This window comes from Salmo trutta, chromosome 6 (genome assembly GCF_901001165.1).
Source record: "Salmo trutta chromosome 6, fSalTru1.1, whole genome shotgun sequence".
Taxonomy (NCBI): domain Eukaryota; kingdom Metazoa; phylum Chordata; class Actinopteri; order Salmoniformes; family Salmonidae; genus Salmo; species Salmo trutta.
The window spans coordinates 50,293,780-50,313,227 of NC_042962.1; the positions used below are offsets into that span (position 1 = coordinate 50,293,780).

General features: G+C 43.5%; 1 long non-coding RNA gene across 1 annotated transcript; it reads right to left on the reverse strand.

The window, feature by feature from the left end:
- Positions 1–2,380: 2,380 nt before the first annotated feature.
- Positions 2,381–4,475, reverse strand: LOC115196149 (uncharacterized). Its single transcript, XR_003878805.1, has 2 exons — positions 4,110–4,475; positions 2,381–2,977 (listed from the first exon to the last, which is right to left on the reverse strand). It is a non-coding gene; the product is annotated as an uncharacterized LOC115196149 (long non-coding RNA).
- Positions 4,476–19,448: the final 14,973 nt, after the last annotated feature.

Consider the following 19,448-nt stretch of genomic DNA (forward strand, 5'->3'; position numbering starts at 1 on the left):
TATTATGTCTTTATTGTTATTTTTTTTTCTGTTTGTTTGTTTAAAATGTATGTATTGAGAGATGCAATGGGGGGGATGGGGTGAGAGAAGCGGGGAGAGGGAAATGGTGGGTGTGTGTGTACGTGCGTGCATACATACGGATATGTGTAAGCGAGTGCTGTTTTTTTTTTTGCCTTGTCTTTGTTGTTGTATCTCTTAATATGGGTGAAAATTGTGAAACTCCAATAAAAAATACTGTTACAAAGAAAAGCCAAGGCTATCTTGTTCTGGGACACTGTAAAGTCCATGGAGAATAAGAGCACCTCCTCCCAGCTGCACACTGCACTGAGGATAGGAAACTCTGTCACCACCGATAAAGCCACTATAATTGAGAATTTCAATAAGCATTTTTCTACGGCTGGCCATGCTTTCCACCTGGCTACCCCTACCCTGGTCAACAGCACTGCACCCCCCACAGCAACTCGCCCAAGCCTTCCCCATGTCTCCTTCTCCCAAATCCAGTCAGCTGATGTTCTGAAAGAGCTGCAAAATCTGGACCCCTACAAATCAGCTGGACCCTTTCTAAAATGATCTGCCGAAATTGTTGCAACCCCTATTACTAGCCTGTTCAAACTCTCTTTCGTATCGTCTGAGATTCCCAAAGATTGGAAAGCAGCTGCGGTCATCCCCCTCTTCAAAGGGGGGGACACTCTTGACCCAAACTGCTACAGACCTATATCTATCCTACCCTGCCTTTCTAAGGTCTTCGAAAGTCAAGTCAACAAACAGATTACCGAACATTTCGAATCCCCCCACACCTTCTCCGCTATGCAATCTGGTTTCAGAGCTGGTCATGGGTGCACCTCAGCCACGCTCAAGGTCCTAAACGATATCATAACCGCCATCGATAAGAGACATTACTGTACAGCCGTATTCATCGACCTGGTCAAGGCATTCGACTGTCAATCACCACATTCTTATCAGCAGACTAAACAGCCTTGGTTTCTCAAATGACTGCCTCGCCTGGTTCACCAACTACTTCTCTGATAGAGTTCAGTGTGTCAAATTGGAGGGCCTGTTGTCTGGACCTCTGGCAGTCTCTATGGGGGTGCCACAGGATTCTATTCTCGGGCCGACTCTTTTCTCTGTATACATCAATGATGTCGCTCTTGCTGCTGGTGATTATCTGATCCATCTCTACGCAGATGACACCATTCTGTATACTTCTGGCCCTTCTTTGGACACTGTTAACTAACCTCCAGACGAGCTTCAATGCCATACAACTCTCCTTGTTGCCTCCAACTGCTCTTAAATGCAAGTAAAACTAAATGCATTCTCTTCCGATCGCTGCCCGCACCTGCCCGCCTGTCCAGCATCACTACTCTGGACGGTTCTGTCTTAGAATATGTGCACAACTACAAATACCTAGGTGTCTATTTCTACTTTGCACTTTCTTCCACTGCAAATCTACCATTCCAGTGTTTTACTTGCAATATTGCATGTACTTCTCCACCATGGCCTTTTTTTGCCTTTACCTCCCTTATCTCACCTCATTTGCTGACATTGTATATAGACATATTTTCTACTGTATTATTGACTGTATGTTTGTTTTACTCCATGTGTAACTCTGTGTTGTTGTATGTGTCAAACTGCTTTGCTTTATCTTGGCCAGGTCGCAATTGTAAATGAGAACTTGTTCTCAACTTGCCTCCCTGGTTAAATAAGGGTGAAAAAAAATAAGTAGGCCATGTGACAGCCCAGCAACTTTAAGAAAAAACACTTTATATTGGAGATGGCTATGCATATTCATGTTATAAGGCTAGTAGCATAGTGTAACCCGCCATTGAATACCCGAGATTGACGTCATCAACCCTCATCAAATACTCAAAAACAGATTACAATAATGAGATGTCTCCACCAATCCAAATGAAGGCGGGAGCTAGACAGCCCACCGTGCCGCTTTGTGGACAATGACATTGTTAGGGTAGAGAGACGTATATCTTGTCAGTATATCCATAATCTTTGGTAGGGACATCCCAAGGATCCTGGATAGCACTAAACGTGTTGATCCAGAGATAAACTATACAAAATAAATAATTGAACCAAAAAATATTTACAATGTTTTTAAACAAAATGTTAGTTTTTCACGCTGGATTAACATTATTGACCCTTCATTAAACGACAAGGGCAATGCTCAGGATGTAATAATGTAAAGTGAACTCCTGATAATCAAAATGTTCAGGTTTTCTGCATGTTCAGCATTAGTGCAGGCACTTTGAACAGTCCCAAGTCGTTGCATTTACCAGGGAGTCAAACTAAGAAAATACGTTTGAATACATTTAAAACTGATACCAACGTACCACAACTGACCATGGTCTTAACCAGTAGAGAACAATGTCTGTTTGAGAGACTTTTTTAATAGAAAACAAATGTAGACAACTCTTGGTTCTGAAATCTAACTTTGTTTTATGAAACATTCTTCACCAACATAACTTTGCAAAAGAAAAACAACAAATCAAGAGAAACCATTTCTTCAGCAAAATTTCTGATAAAAAAAATATTGAAACAGGAGTCTTTGTGTACTGCGCACTGGTGTGTGTGTGTGTGTAAGTAAGTGAGAGAGAATCCATAGGATCATAGAATCTGGTAGGTCAGAATGTCCGCTGCGTCCCATGTTTCAGTAGCCTCCATGTCCACTTCCCTTATTTGGGGCATTTGAGAGACTTCTTTTTTTTGTGTCTGGCGTTTGAGGAAAATCTTTGTTTGTGGCTGGTATTTGAGCCAATTCTTTGTTTGTGTCTGTATTTTGGCAGCTTTGTTTATCCTCCTCTTCTTGGGCATGCAACTACAGTGTGATTTCTTTGCCTGTTGTGTTTTGCGCTTCTGAGATGGTTCATTGTTTGTTCTTTTTTGGGATGTTTGAGCAAGTTTCTTTATTGTCTTTCCTTTTGGAGGCTTTGGTTCTTCAGCGGGTGTTTTCCAATGCACCAGAAAAGTCCTGAGGAGACATGGGGGAACAGTGAGACATGGGCAGACGTTTTTCCTGGTCAAGTCATGTGGTCAAGGAAAGACTCTGGGCACTACTAATCAGCAGGAACAACTCTGGGCCCTACACATGAGGAGGAAAGCAAGACATATTTTTTAGCTTATAAGCAGATGTTCAAAGACATTTGGAGGACTAGAGGATTACTAAACACTGACGTCTGTCCTCTGTAGTAGCCTCTGTCTTTGCACGTTGTGGTTGGTCAGATGCAGAACGTCATACAGTACCATGTAAAAGTTTGGATACCTACTCATTCAAGGGTTTTTCTTTATTTTTACTATTTTCTACATTGTAGAATAATAGTAAAGACATCAAAACTATGAAATAACACATGGAATAATGTAGTAACCTTGACCGCATTGCTAACAAAGCATTCTGCAGCGATACATCATCCCATCTGGTTTGTGGGACTATCACTTGTTTTTCAACAGGACAATGACCCAAAACACACCTCCAGGCTGTGTAAGGGCTATTTGACCAAGGAGGAGTGTGATGGTGCTGCATCAGATGACCTGGCCTCTACAATCACCCAACCTCAACCCAATTGAGATAGTTTGGGATGAGTTGGACCACAGAGTGAAGGAAAAGTGGCCAACAAGTGCTCAGAATATGTGGGAACTCCTTCAAGACGGTTGGAAAAGCATTCCTCATGAAGCTGGTTGAGAGAATGCCAAGAGTGTGCAAAGCTGTCATCAAGGCAAAGGCAGGCAACTTTCAATAATCTAAAATCTGAAATATATTTTGATTTGTTTAACAGTTTTTTTGGTTACAACATGATTATATTTCTGTTATTTCATATATTTTTTTATATCTATTCTACAATGTAAAAATAAAGAAAAACCCTTGAATGGGTAGGTGTCCAAATTTTTGACTGGTACTGTATGTCTTAGGGACTTTTCTGCTGAATGGACACATAAGGGATTAGGGAAGGGATATCTTCCGCTACCTCTCTTATCAACTGAGGTGCATGAGGACAATGGAACCAATGCGTTTCGGCTTTTGGCTTTCATGGTTTTTACAGAATTAAAACAGAATGTGGCTTTGATACATTTCATGAGAGCTTAGGAACATTTCGGGTAATTCTGACCTCATATATATGACCTCATATACAGGCAAGCTTTTATGTTGTTTAAAAGACACTCATGGCTTCGGTTGGTCAGAGGAGGTCCCGGGGGTGGGGTCTGTGTCTGGCTGAGGGGGTTGTGGACTGGAGGTCTCAGGGGTTGGGGTCTGGTCTGTGTCTGGCTGAGGGGGTTGTGGACTGGAGGTCTCAGGGCCAGGGGTTGGAGTCTGGTCTGTGTTTGATGGTTCAGTGGTGGAGGAAACTTCTCGTCTCCTTCCTCTGTCTGATTCCATTCTGTTCTCCGCACCCTGGAACACACACATCATCACATCAACTACACTCATAACATTTAGTGTGTGTGTGTACACGTACCCGTTGCCGATGTGCCTGTGGCAGTTGGACATGGGGGAATGGCTGTGGCTCCGATGCAAACGGTATTCTGCTGCAGTTCTGGCAACATGGAACTAGTCACCCCAGGCTGTAGTGGGTTTTAAACGTGCTTTTAGAACAGCCCTGTCTCCAAATCTCCTATCCCAGAAAGGACTGGACAAAGTTACATGCAGACACATTAGTCTTGAGGATAATAGCCAGGAGCTGCCCTATCCTCTGGTTGATGATATCCTTGCCCTCTGATGACGTCCTGTTTTGGTTAGAACATGACAGAAGGTCAAATACAAAGAAATAATGAATACCCGTTCATAACTTTGATGTGCTCCCACTGTAATTTTGTAACCCTTTACGCTCGTACCTGTATACGGGTTGAAAATGTAACGCAGTGGTTGTACAGTAACATGCTATAAATTACGTCAGAGCTCACGCTCTGTGTTTCACAGCGCTGTATGGGTTTTGACTGACAGCCGTTCTGAACTTCAGCACCGCACACGACAAGAAGTTGCCACCAACCCTCCTGCTAATTGGGCAACTTTTGCACATTTCTTGTTATCGGAGTGAGGGAAATGCTGTAAATTAAGAGTCTATATTTTGAAAGATGAGATGTTCAAGATTATAGAAAATACAGATTTTATGTCATAGAAGCAAACCAAACATCCAAACGTCCAAATGTGCACTTCGCATTTCCATATCACAAAACTCATGTCATATATAGTGTCAACGTTTATGATCACTATGCTTAATGTACAGTTACAAGAATGACATGGCATCATACCCTGGGCTGTTCTGAACAGAATGAGCCTGTTTGTCTATTGTGAAGAAAATTGGCTTCAGAACACGCACCTGAACGCACTCATGACTCCTTTCTATCTGCACCAACATTTATCTGAATTGCCCTGTGAAAGCCTAACACTGTAAGATCATATTTTATAACTTTATAACATGTAGGCAATAGAACAAGCTTTCTACCTGACCCAGATTTGATTTATAATGAGCGATTTTTGGGTAAACAACATCACACAATTGGGAAAAAAAAGACTCTTCCAGTCATAAAAGTGCATTGAAATTACTTGGGAACTGTGCACACTTTGGAGAGGTGTGTGGCCACTTGGTCCTCTTACTCAAATCCTTGTAATGTTTTGTCTTATGTTGCACCTACCACACATTTTCCAGAAATATTCTTATCATATTACTGAATGTCTCCAGAATATTTTCAGATTATGTTATCAACAAATGCGGCGAAAAGTACAGTGAATGACAAATGCACAAAATCAACAGTGTAATGTTTGGATTCAGTCTTGTCAGGTGAACTGTTGTGTCCTCAACTTTGGTCTAATAACTTTCCCATATTCTCCAAACTGTTCCATTCCAATTGCTACCATGCTTTGCATATTTCTTCTGTATGAAACATTTACATTTAGCCCTATCCATATAGGCCAATTCCCACAAGTGTAAAAGGTTAAGACACAATAACAGACAACTTTTAATACTGAGATACAGTTGAAGTCGGAAGTTTACATACACTTACATGCTGACCAGACCGGACACGTTGCATGCGCGAGCGTTGCAAAATACATTTAGAAATCCATGTTATTCAATTATTGCACCCACACTGCTCGCGCGCACCAACGAGCGTCTGCGTTGCCAAGGGCTAAAATAGAACTCCTTTCTATTTCTGATGCAGATCGCACTGCAAGTCCTGCCTCTCCCATCTCCTCATTGGTTTATAGAAGCAGGTACCCAAGTGCCATCTCCTCATTGGTTATACCCACGTGGGTGATTGAAAGACGAATTGTTGCTGGTTGTCGTGGTAATACTATGAAAGTGTAGATGCCAATCACCATATAATTTCAAAAATGAAAAAGCCTGGAAGTAGGAGAGATGACTAGAAACGATTCGGTTGGCCGTTTTATGTGTGGATTAATTGTCGGAGTAGAGGACCTTGTGCATTTCAGGTAAAGTAACAACTCAATGTTTATATCCCAGGACAAATTAGCTAGCAACAGCAAGCTAGCTAAATAGGACAAATTAGCTAGCAAGTGCAAGCTAACTAGCTAAGTTGCCATACATGTTTAATGCATTTCGACCTGTCCCCAAATTAATGTCATTGGTTCAGAGTTTGTTTTGATATTTTAACCTGCGTGTCGTGATCGCGTTTGGTGTAGGGGGACAAAATACATTTATGCACGATAGCGCATGCGTGCAGCCGGTTTGGGTTAACAAACTATAGTTTTGGCAAGTCGGTTAGGACATCTACTTTGTGCATGACACAAATAATTTTGCCAACAATTGTTTACAGACAGATTATTTCACTGTATCACAACTCCAGTGGGTCAGAAGTTGACTGTGCCTTTAAACAGCTTGGAAAATTCCAGAAAATGATGTAATGGCTTTAGAAGCTTCTGATAGTCTAATTGACATCATTTGAGTCAATTGGAGGTGTACCTGTGGATGTATTTCAAGGCCTACCTTCAAACTCAGTGCCTCTTTGCTTGACATCATGGGAAAATCAAAAGAAATCAGCCAAGACCTCAGAAAAAACATTGTAGACCTCCACAAGTCTGGTTCATCCTTGGGAGCAATTTCCAAATACCTGAAGGTACCACGTTCATCTGTACAAACAATAGTACGCAAGTATAGACACCATGGGACCACGCAGCCGTCATACCGCTCAGGAAGGAGACACGTTCTGTCTCCTTGAGATGAACGTACTTTGGTGCAAAAAGTGCAAATCAATCCCAGAACAACAGCAAAGGACCTTGTGAAGATGCTGGAGGAAACTGGTACAAAATATCTATTTACACAGTAAAACGAGTCCTATATCAACATAACCTGAAAGGCCGCTCAGCAAGGAAGAAGCCACTGCTCCAAAACCGCCATAAAAAAGCCAGACATTGGTTTGCAACTGCACATGGGGACAAAAATTGTACTTTTGGAGAAATGTCCTCTGGTCTGATGAAACAAAAATAGAACTGCTTGGCCATAATGACCATCGTTATGTTTGGAGGAAAAAGAGGGAGGCTTGCAAGCCGAAGAACACCATCCCAACCGTGAAGCACGGGGGTGACAGCTTCATGTTGTGGGGGTGCTTTGCTGCAGGAGGGACTGGTGCACTTCACAAAATAGATGGCATCATGAGGAAAGAAAATGATGTTGATATATTGAAGCAACATCTCAAGACATCAGTCAGGAAGTTAAAGCTTGGTCGCAAATGGGTCTTCCAAATGGACAATGACCCCAAGCATACTTCCAAAGTTGTGGCAAAATGGCTTAAGGACAACAAAGTCAAGGTATTGGAATGTCCATCACAAAGCCCTGACCTCAATCCCATAGAAAATATGTGGGAAGAACTGAAAAAGCGTGTCCGAGCAAGGAGGCCTACAAGCCTGACTCAGTTACAGCAGCTCTGTCAGGGGGAATGGGCCAAAATTCACCCAACTTATTGTGGGAAGCTTGTGGAAGGCTACCTGAAACGTTTGACCCAAGTTAAACAATTTAAAGGCAATGCTACCAAATACTAATTGAGTGTATGTAAACTTCTGACCCACTGGGAATGTGATGAAAGAAATAAAAGCTGAAATAAATCTCTCTCTACTATTATTCTGACATTTCACATTCTTAAAATAAAGTGACGATCCTAACTGACCTAAGACAGGGCATTTTTACTAGGATTAAAACTGAGTTTAAACGTATTTGGCTGAGGTGTATGTAAACTTCTAACTTCAACTGTATTTGTTGGGTTCAAAGGCCAGTAGTTGGAACATGACAACTTACTTCAAACATATTCCTGAACTAGGGTCAAGGGATTTTCCTGGTCATGTCACGTCAATCTCCTGGGTCCAGTTTACAATATTTTCTAATCAGATTTCAGCAATCAGATTTGAATAAATGTTCAATTACATTCTGATTCTCTGGATAGTGATTCGCTTTGGTAATCCAATCTTACCTTTAATCATACTTCAACGTTGTTTTAGCGTTTTTCAAAACTCGAAAGGTAGTTGTTTGTATAGTTTTGATGCCGAAAATCTGGATAATCGTGATCCCACTGGAAGGGTGGATTTAGAAAGATGAAAGGCACTGCCGTATAGATATATGGTCAGTTGTTACATTGAGAAATGTCAAATAAATCCATGTACTCACTTAAAGGTTATATGCAGGCTCTATTTTATTTTACTTCGGGATTTTGGCAATGAGGCCCCTTATCTACTTCCCCAAAGTCAGATGAACTCATGGATACCATTTTTTTTGTCTCTGTCCAGTATGAAGGAAGTTAGAGGTAGTTTCGTGAGCCAATGCTAACTAGTGTTAGCGCAATGACTGAAAGTCTATGTTACTATTATCATGCTAGCAGTTACCATAGACTTCCAGTCATTGTGCTAGCTAGAAACGTATTTCAAACTGCACGCAGAGACATAAAATGGTATCCACGAGTTAATCTGACTCTGGGGAAGTAGATAAAGGGTTTCTGCCAAAAACCTGAAGTATCCCTTAAGGCACGGACAGACCATTAGGATTGTCTGGTTGCTGGCTGTTTGTAAATTTGTAAAGCCAGTGCAAACCAATTCTGATCTACACTGAACAAAAATATAAACACAACATATAAAGCATTGGTCCCATATTTCATGAGCTGAAATAAAATATCCCAGAAATGTTCCATATGCACAAAAAGCTTATTTCTCTAAAATGTTGGGCACAAATGTGTTTACATCCCTGCATTTCTCCTTTGCCAAGATAATCCACCAGGTGTGGCACGTCAAGACGTTGATTAAACAGCATGATCATTACACAGGTGCACCTTGTGCTGGGGACAATAAAAGGCCATTCTAAAATGTGCACACAAGACAATCCCACAGATTGAGGGATTGTGCAATTGGCATGCTGACTGCAGGAATGTACACCAGAGTTATTGCCAGAGAACTGAATGTTCATTTCTCTACCAACATTGTTCAACCGACCGCACAACCGCAGACCACGTGTAACCAGGCTAGCCCAAAACCCACACATCCGGCTTCTTCACCTGCAGAATCGTCTGATACCAGCCACCTGGACAGCTGATGAAACTGGGTTTGTATAACCAAATAATTTCTGCACAAACTGTCAGAAACCGTCTCAGGGAAGTTCATCTGATGCTCGTCGTCCTCACCAGGGTCTTTACCTGACTGCCGTTCGTCATCGTAACCGACTTCAGTGGACAAATGTACATATTACCTCAACTAACCGGTGCCCCCGCATATTTACCCTGTACCGGTAGCCCCCTGTATATAGTATCGCTTTTGTTATTTCACTGCTGCTCTTTAATTACTTGTTACTTTTATTTGTTATTCTTATCTGTATTTTGTTTTAACTGCATTGTTGGTTAGGGGCTAAGCATGTGACTAATAAAATTTGATTTGATTTGAAATGCCCACCTTCAATGGCCACTGGCACACTGGAGAAGTGTGCTCTTCACGGATTAATCGCAGTTTCAATTGTACCGGGCAGATGGCAGACAGCGTGTATGGCGGCGTATGGGTGTGCGATTTGCTGATGTCAACGTTATGAACAGAGTGCCCCATGGTGGGGTTATGGTATGGGCATAAGCTATGGACAACGAACACAATTGTATTTTATCGATGGTAATTTGAATGCAAAGAGAGATACCGTGAAGAGATCCTGAGGCCCATTGTCGTGGGATTCATCCACCGCCATCACCCCATGTTTCAGCATGATAATGCACAGTCCCATGTCACAAGGACCTGTACACAATTCCTGGAAGATGAAAATGTCCCAATTCTTCCATGGCCTGCATACTCACCAGACATTGTTTCAGTATGATATGTTGGATAAAGGAATAAAGACAGACACCATTGTCAAGTTCAACAACCTTGTTGAAGCATTGTACAAATCCCTACACGTGGAGTCCGGGGAACAGTCCGGCTAGTCGATTACCTATCAACTAGACTCCGTAACATCATCCTTTTCAATAGAAAGTGCAAACATAACGACATAATATTAAGTTCTTAACAGTCAAGTCATAACAATTGAAAAAGCATGACATTTAATTTTTTACCTCAGTTGTCATCTTCCTCTTTTTTAATTTAATTTCAAGTTAACAGTCTTTTGCTTACAGAGTAAGCCTGTCCGGTGGCTTGCACAGCCGACCCACCCGTGAGTAAGTATTGGCTCTGACAGGGGTAGGATTAGGGCCATGAGCTGAAGAGCTTGGTGGGGTAGAAGCCTCACCTTCAGTTGGCTCATGTCTCAATTCTGCGCCCCCTTACCGTTAGGCCTGGACTGTGATCCAGCTCATCTAGGTGAGTGTATGGTGTGTTCTGGTTTGTCTGCTCTGCCACGTGCAGATCCACCTGATTGCGATAGAGGGAGCCACCAACATCCACCAGGTAAGAACATGGTGCAACTCTGTAGGCACGTGCCCAGCCTCCAAAGTTCTGTGTGGTCTCCCGGCAGCGGTTTCATCCTTATCGTTTCACCCACCTCCTGCTCTGGTAGGTCTCAAGCAGTCTGGTCGTAGAAGCACTTAACGAGCTGCTTTCTGTGACGCAGTTTGTCCGTGACGCCAACCATGATGCAGGGCTCAAGTAGCCTGTTAGCTACGGGGATGGTAGTCTTCAGACGTCGAGACAGAAGGCGTTGTGCTGGGCTGCTGTCCATGTATTCGGTGGGTGTGTTCCACCACTGTAAGATCGCTTTCCATGGGTCGTTGCTGTCACGTAAGGCCCTGCTTAACAGTATTTTTGCAATCTAGACAGCTGACTCTGCCTTGCCATTTGCTTTTGGGTGTCTTGGAGAGGAGGTCTCGTGATCAAACTCCCATTCTGAGGCGAAACGCTTGAACTGTGCAGTGAATTGTGGGCCATTGTCCGTGATGACCTTGTCAGGCTGACCTTGCCTTGCAAACTGCGCCTTGGAGTGCTTTATGACCGTCTCTGCAGACAAGTCAGGGAGCAATTCAATTTCCCAAAAGTCAGAGTAGTGATCAACAATTAGAAGATTGTCCTTTTATTTGTGGTTGAATAAGTCCATGCTGATAATTTGCCAGGCCCTTGTGGGCAGTTCGTGTGACATCATGGTTTATTTTTGCTGTTCATGAGCGTACTAGTTGCATGTGGTACAGCTGCTGACAAAGTCTTTAATTTCTGCTTGCATGTTTGGCCAGTATAATGTTTCACGAGCCTGGTGGTAGCATGCGTCACCTCCAACGTGACTGGAGTGTAAGCATCTCTGGATGTAGTGATTTGGGAATAATGACCTTCTGACCTCTGAACAAGACACAATTCTGCACGCTGATCTCATCTCGAAAGGTCCAGTATTCTCTCACTGTGAAAGGTGTCTCCTCTTTCAGGTACAGCCAACCTGCGAGAGCCATGGACTTCAGTGACTGTAAGTGTTCGTCCTTGTCAGTGTGTTGCCTGATCTGGGCTAGGCAGTGATCTGTGGCGTTTAAGTAGTCTGCCTGATTGATCTGTTGAACAACTTGTTGTTCCTGCTGTAGCGAACAGATGGCATTCCGCTGATAGGCAGTGCCTCTGCCTGTACATTGTGCTGTTGCCCTGCTCAGTGTGTCGCTGATGTATATCTCTGGTCCTGGCTTGTAGATGACCTTCAGGCTGTAGATTTGCAGAGTCAGGAGCATGCTTTGAAGCCACAAGGGTGCGTTGAGGAGAGGTTTACTGAATATGGCAATGGGTGGTTTGTGGTCAGTTTCAGTGGTGACCAGCTCTCGACCATATAAGTAGTGATGGAAGCGCTGGCAGGAGAAGACGATGCTGAGGCACTCTTTCTCAATTTGTGCATAGTTTAGTTCGGTGGGGGTGAGCGCTCTCGAAGCAAACGCAATGGGCTACATAAGGCAGCATCCAAGTCCCCTTTGGCTGGAGTCGTTCTGGATTGTGACAGGCTTCGTGACGTCGTAGTAGCGCAACACTGGCATGGACGAAGCCAGAGATTTCATCTCCACTGCGGCCTCGTGTTTGGGTAGCCAGTGCCATGGAGTGTCTTTGTCCAGCAACCGGCGCAGAGGCTCACAGACTGCTGATAGGTGTGGCATGAACTTTGCAAAATAGTTTGCAAAGACGATGAGATGCTGTAGTCCTTTTGCATCAGACGGGGTTGGCATGTCGAGGATCGTTGTGACCGTGTCTGGTTCCGGGTTCAGACCTTTGGCTGAGAGAATGTGGCCATGGAAGTGGACGTCTTTCACCTTGAACTGCAGCTTCTTCAGGCCAAGACGAAGCTTAACTGATCGGCAGCGCTCCATCAGTGCCAGGAGCGTTCTGCTTCTTCGTCTGTGTCACCATAGCCTACGATCAGGACATCATTGGAGATGGGTTCAATGCCCTTGAGCCCAGCCAGTAACTCGAGCTGCTTGCGTTGGTATACCTCAGGCGCCACTGAGACACCAAACGGGAGCTTGAGCCAGCGTTTCCGACCCCATGGGGTCCAGAAGGTAGTCATGAAGCTGCTTTCTTCGTCCAGCTTGCATTGAAGGAATGCATCTCGGGCATCCACCAAGATGAAAATCCTGGCCTTGGGAAGCTTGTAGAGGACATCCTCTAGTGTCGGCATTATGTAGTGGGATCGTTTCAGTGATTGGTTCAGATGCTTTGGGTCGATGCAGACCCTCAGCTACTCAGTTTTCTTTCACTATGACCATATTGCTGATCCAGTCAGTTGGTTCAGTCACAGATGTCATGTGGCCATCGGCCTCATACTTGCCCAGCTGGGCCTTCACAGCCACTTCATTGCAATGGGCACATTGCAAGGAGCACACTGGACTGGAGTGACGCCCTCATCCAATTCAAAGTGTACCTCCCCAGGCACTGATTCAATGGGCCTGTTGAATACATCGTCATATCTGCTGAGTAGTTATTCTTTGGACAGAGGTCCATGCTGGACATGCTCCACAATGTGCAGGTCATTTGGTAAGATGAACTGCATCAGTCCCAGGCGTTCGCATGTAGAGCCTGAGAGGAGAGGATGTTGACTAGTTTTCACAATCTCAAACTCCAGCTTGTGTTTGCGTCCCTGAATAACACATTCGGTCTCAGGTCAACAACCTATCCCTCAATGTGAACAAGACAAAGGAGCTGATCTTGGACTATAGGAAAAGGAGGGCCGAATAGGCCCCCATTAACATCTACGTGACTGAAGTGGAGCGTGTCGAGAGTTTCAAGTTCCTTGGATTCCACATCACCAACGAACTATCATGGTCCAAACACACAAAGACAGTTGTGAAGAGGGCACGACAACACCTTTTCCCCCACAGGAGACTGAAAAGATCCTCAAAAAGTTCTATAGCTGCAACATCGAGACGCATCCTGAGCGGTTGTATCACCACCTGGTATGGCAACTGCTCGACATCTGACCGTAAGGCACTACAGAGGGTGGCCACTGTTTACATTGACCCCCCCTTTGTTTTTACACTGCTGCTACTCGCTCTTAGTCACTTTACAAATTACCTCGACTAACCATATTGACTCGGTACCGGTACCCCCTGTATATAGCCTCGTTAGTGTTATGTCATTTTATTGTGTTACTTTTACAAAAAAAATTCTCGCTTTAGTTTATTTAGCAAATATTGTCTTAGCTCTATTTCTTGAACTGCATTGTTGGTTAAGGGCTTGTAAGTAAGCATTTCACGGTTAGGTTTACACCTGTTGTATTCGGCACATGTGACAAACAAATTGATTTGAGTTGAACAGGGCTTGAACCTCTAGACCAGGGGTATTCAAATCTTACCCTATGATGTCCGGATTAGAGGGAAGCAGTGGAACTGGCTTTGAGGTCCAGATTCGAATTTGAGGACCCTACACTTTGTGACTGTCAGTGTCAGCCCAACACCCCTAGCTACTCCATGGGGTCACAACTTCTTAATATGAAATATAATATTTGTTCAAAAAGACACAGGGCATGGTTTGACAGAATAAATACTCTTTTCATGCTACACTCTGAAATGGTAGCCTAGGTAGTGGTGGGGAATCGACTCCAAAATAATAGATTCCTCGACTTCTTGCCCGTAGACTCCTGGTGTGAAGCTTTGACTCCAGCTGGAATCGACTCCTCAACTCCTAAAAATCATTATTTTTCCAATGGAGGAAGGTAGTTGTCACAGTCTACTTTTTGAACAGAAACTATCGCATCTTTCACAACAAATAAAGAGAGAGAGAGAGATGAGAGGGAGAGAGAGACGGAGAGCGAGAGAGAGAGAGAGAGAGAGAGAGAGAGATGGAGAGAGAGAGGAGAGAGAGAGAGAGAGAGAGAGAGAGGGAGAGAGGAGAGAGAGAGAGAGAGAGAGAGAGAGAGAGAGAGAGAGAGAGAGAGAGAGAGAGAGGAGAGAGAGAGAGAGAGAGAGAGAGAGAGAGAGAGAGAGAGAGAGAGAGAGAGAGAGAGAGAGAGAGAGAGAGAGAGAGAGAGAGAGAGACAGAAATGGGAGGGGCCCAGCCAGGCACTAGACATGTTGGCCACCAGGCAGAGTCAGAACCGTGCATCGGTAATCAAAACATGTAGGCAATGTCTTGCGTAAATTCACTAAAGTAGGGGCTATCAATGAGTAGGCTGAGCTATTCTACATGCAACAGACCGAGACCAAACACACTAGCGTTTTTCATAGTGAAGAGAAAGAGCTGGCGAGCCACCGGCGGACAGAGAGGATCGGGGCAGACAGACAGACAGTCGGAACCGTGCGCATAGGCTAAATCTTGGTTATCTGTACCTCACAATGCCTCGTTAATTTACCAAACGTATATATTATATATATATATCAATGAGTATGGTTAAGCTATTCTCCATAGTGCCAGTGAATTGAAGTTGAACATCACCAAATGTTTCAATTTAATTAGGCCTAAATGTGGAGAATGCCCAGCAAAACCAACAGTGAAGCCACCGTCAGTAGGCTGAGTAACTGTTGGCACTCTAACACCGACATGGCTCATCCAACCCGGAAATGGTTGAGGTATGATAGGATTTTGTTACTCTCACCAGAGGGAGACGTGACCTCATGCGAGTCGAGTCTATGGACATCCCGAGGTAGATCACCTTCCGTGAGGGGGTCAGGTGAATCTTCTCCTTGTTTAGGGTAATGCCCAGAACTCAAATGTGGTTCAAGAGGGTCCTCGTGTCCGTTGGATGGGGCAGACTATCCAATCGTCCAGGCAGTTACTCCTCCAGTAGAATGTGCCACCACAGCAAAAGGCAAAGGCTGGCGGGCCAGCTGAAATGCTGCAGGAACAGTGTCCACCATCCAATGTGAGAGTCCAGTCATATAGACCCCAACACAGAACTTTCACCATAGTAAACAAAAACTGATAAAGCTTTCTTATTGCCTGCGACTGTGAAAAGAGTCCATTGCCCTAGCCGGGCACAACACACTGGGGAAAGCCCCTAGTTCATCCGCAACAGCAAGAGGGGCGTATGTGGACAACTATAATGGCCGGTTAACGTGTCTGTCAGACAGAACCCTTGGCCAGAATGAGGGGTTAGGATGTAGGTTGATGCTCCTTCATCTGAACTCATTCGGAAACAATCAGTCAACCAGGGCGTCAACACTAGACCCTGAGACATTTGAGGCGCCAGAACAATAGCGGTGGCCAGCATCGGAATTGGGGTTCGTAGCCTTCCATCACTGTATTCAGTGCCCATGGGGACTCCACTTGCCTCTCTCAGTTTGGCCTTTGGGCCTGTGAGAAGCTGCAAATGCCAGCGGCAAGCACCTCAGGATGACTGCAGAGTGCCACCCTTCTTAGATGCAGTCCGCTGCCTGTGGGCAGGGACACCTTGCATTTCACAAGGCGAAAAGCCATACTGGAAATGATAGTTTCTCTCTGTGGGAAGAAGAGATGGGTAGAGTTTACCCCTGCAGTGTAACAATAGAATATGGCAACCCCAGCTACGCACTGCATAAGACCAGCAGTGTAATGTAGCTGTTATGGGAGTTTCTAAGGGAAACTAGGATAGGAACTATAGGAAACCCAGCTATATACTTAACCCTCAGTGTAATATAGGAAACCCAGTTATATACTGAAACCCTCAGTGTAATATAGGAAACCCAGTTATATACTGAAACCCTCAGTGTAATATAGGAAACCCAGCTATATACTGAAACCCTCAGTGTAATATAGGAAACCCAGTTATATACTGAAACCCTCAGTGTAATATAGGAAACCCAGCTATATACTGAAACCATCAGTGTAATATAGGAAACCCAGTTATATACTGAAACCCTCAGTGTAATATAGGAAACCCAGCTATATACTGAAATCATCAGTGTAATTGAGTTGTGTTTCCAAGTGAAACTAGCTAGGATAGTTACTGTATGTACTGTAAAGTAGAGTAACAGAAACTATCATGCACCAAACCAGCTACGCACTGTGTGAAAAAAGCAGTGTAATATAGCTGTAATGTGAGTTTCAAGGGGAGACTAGGATAGTTACTGTCTTAACTGTAAGTACAACAGAAAACGAGTAACCTCAGCTACACACTGTGCAATACCGCAGTGTAATAGCTGAAAAATAAGTTTCCAAGGGAAACTAGGATAGTCACTGGAAACTAGCATAGTTACTGTATGTAGCCTACTGTAAGTAGTGCAACATAAAAACATAGTAAACCCAGCTACACAGTAGTGTAATAGAGCTGTCAGTGTCAAATTAAGGGATAGTTACTGTATGTACTGTAAAGTAGTGCAACAGAACTATAGTAAACACAGCTACAAACTGAACCCCTCAGTGTAATAGAGCTGAGATGTGTTTCCATGGGAAATTACATTGGACAAAAATATAAACACAAGTGTTGGTCCCTTGTTTTATGAGCTGATATAAAAGATCCCAGAAGAAATGCTCACTAACAGGGACACAACATTTGAGAGAAATTAGCTTTTTGTGCATATGGAAAATTCCTGGGATATTTTATTTCAGCACATGAAACATGGGACCAACACTGTACATGTCGCGTTTATATATTTTTTTCAGTATTATTAAGCCAACAGTGTTAACTGCCTGACGGTGAAGGGTATTCTACCTCACACACGTATATAACTTATTTCTTGCTTTATACATGTGGGTCGAATCTAACTCACGTCATGTTTATAGCTTATCTCGTTATATGAGTGGGAGTTCAAATTGGCAGGATTTAAGGGAATGTGCTTTGTCATGCAATGGTCCCCTCTCGTTAAACTAGCTACTTTGCATAGCTCGGTCACCGTTGAACACACAAGAGTTTAGGCAAGAAGGCTGCGCCCTGTGAGAGATGAACCCACAGAACAATGAGATTTCAATTTCATTGTATAAATGTGAAGCATCCGCTTGATATGGTTGTGAGAGGAAGCCCATTGGCGTGCAGTGGGAGAATATGGATTTTTGCTAACATTCTGCAAAATTTCTCATCGATGAAACATTTGATCTCATTTGAAACTAGACAATGTTATGAACAGAGTGGACTAAGATTTGTACACTTTACCCTTTGCAAAAGTTTCTAAATATCGCGTTGTTTAGGAGTGTAAAGGCGAAATGAGTTATTACACACGCGCACTTCATAGTCGTTCCCTAACGGAATATATGCAAATTAGGGTAGAATGTGCCAATAGGATTTCGCTAGCTCGTGCTTGGATCTGCCCACCGTGGCTCATATGTTGCCATTTGAAACGACAGGCTGTGGTCCATCTTGGTTTAGTTATAAAAATCTTTGACGAAAGGTGGTGCGCCTCGCAACACCTAGCTCACTCTCAGGGGGAACTGCAACCCCACGGTAGTAAAACATACAGTCTCCCGATCTGGCGTGGTAGACGCGGTCTACGAACCCGAAGGCTAAAACCGTGAGGGTTCCGGTGGACAGATAAGTAACAAACAATTAAGACAAACCCTCAACGCCGCAATACTGGTAGACCAGAGTATCGCCCAGGTTGGTACATTGTCACAAGTAATAAAAACAAAAAAGAACCCCAAACGAGATGTCACAAACAAAACCGAATGGGGTGACAACAGAGCACCCTGATGGAGAGGCTAGTTTGGATAATGATGACAAAACCAACGGTTCTAGTAATATCCATGCAAATAGGGTTATAGCATGGCAAATAATAGGCGTGGGGCTCTCGAGTGTCGCAGCGGTCTAAGGCATTGCATCTCAGTGCTACAGACACCCTGGTTCGGATCCAGGCTGTATCACAACCGGCCGTGATTGAGAGTCCCATAGAGCTGCGCAACGTTGTCCTGGTTTGGCCGTCATTGTAAATAATAAATTGTTCTTATCTAACTTGCATAGTTAAAATAAACAAATGTAAAACATCTGTAGAGTGCGCCGCATCATCACATCACACAACCTTCTATTTTCAAACAAAATAAGCCTTTTATAGGTTTAGTTGATCAGCATCATACTCATGTCAGTCCTCTAGAACGCAAATGTAGTCTTCCTAGTAGGACTCTGTAATAATGAAGCGGTATGTACGTATCTGACAGTAGGCTGTCATTGTAAATAATAATTTGTTCTTAACTGACTTGCCTAGTTAAATAAAGGTTAAATAAAATAAATAAAATACAATCTGTTTCAGTGTTTTGAGAGTCGAGTCGGAGTCGAGAGTCCGAAAGTTCAGATATAGCACCCAGATATAGCACCCATGCACTATCGTCTACCTAGACTATCGAAATGCGAACTGAGCGATTTTCAGCCCAGTTTTCACCAACTCGGGTAAATAATATGACTACACTACTACTAGCTAGCAACTTTTTATTTTTTTTATTTTTTTTACTTTAGTCAAATATTATGATAACTAAACCCCTTCCATCTGTTGTTGAGTCACAGACAGAACAATGAGACAGATATTTCACCGGATGTATAAAAGTGAAGCCCAAATGCCAGCAGTGGGAGAAGATGGAGCAAGACGGATTTTGACCGACATTCTGCCAATTATGTAATTGATCTCCATACAGTTTTCTGTTTCCAAAACTATAATCTCTAACAGAGTGGAGTTTTTGTAGCCTTTGCCCT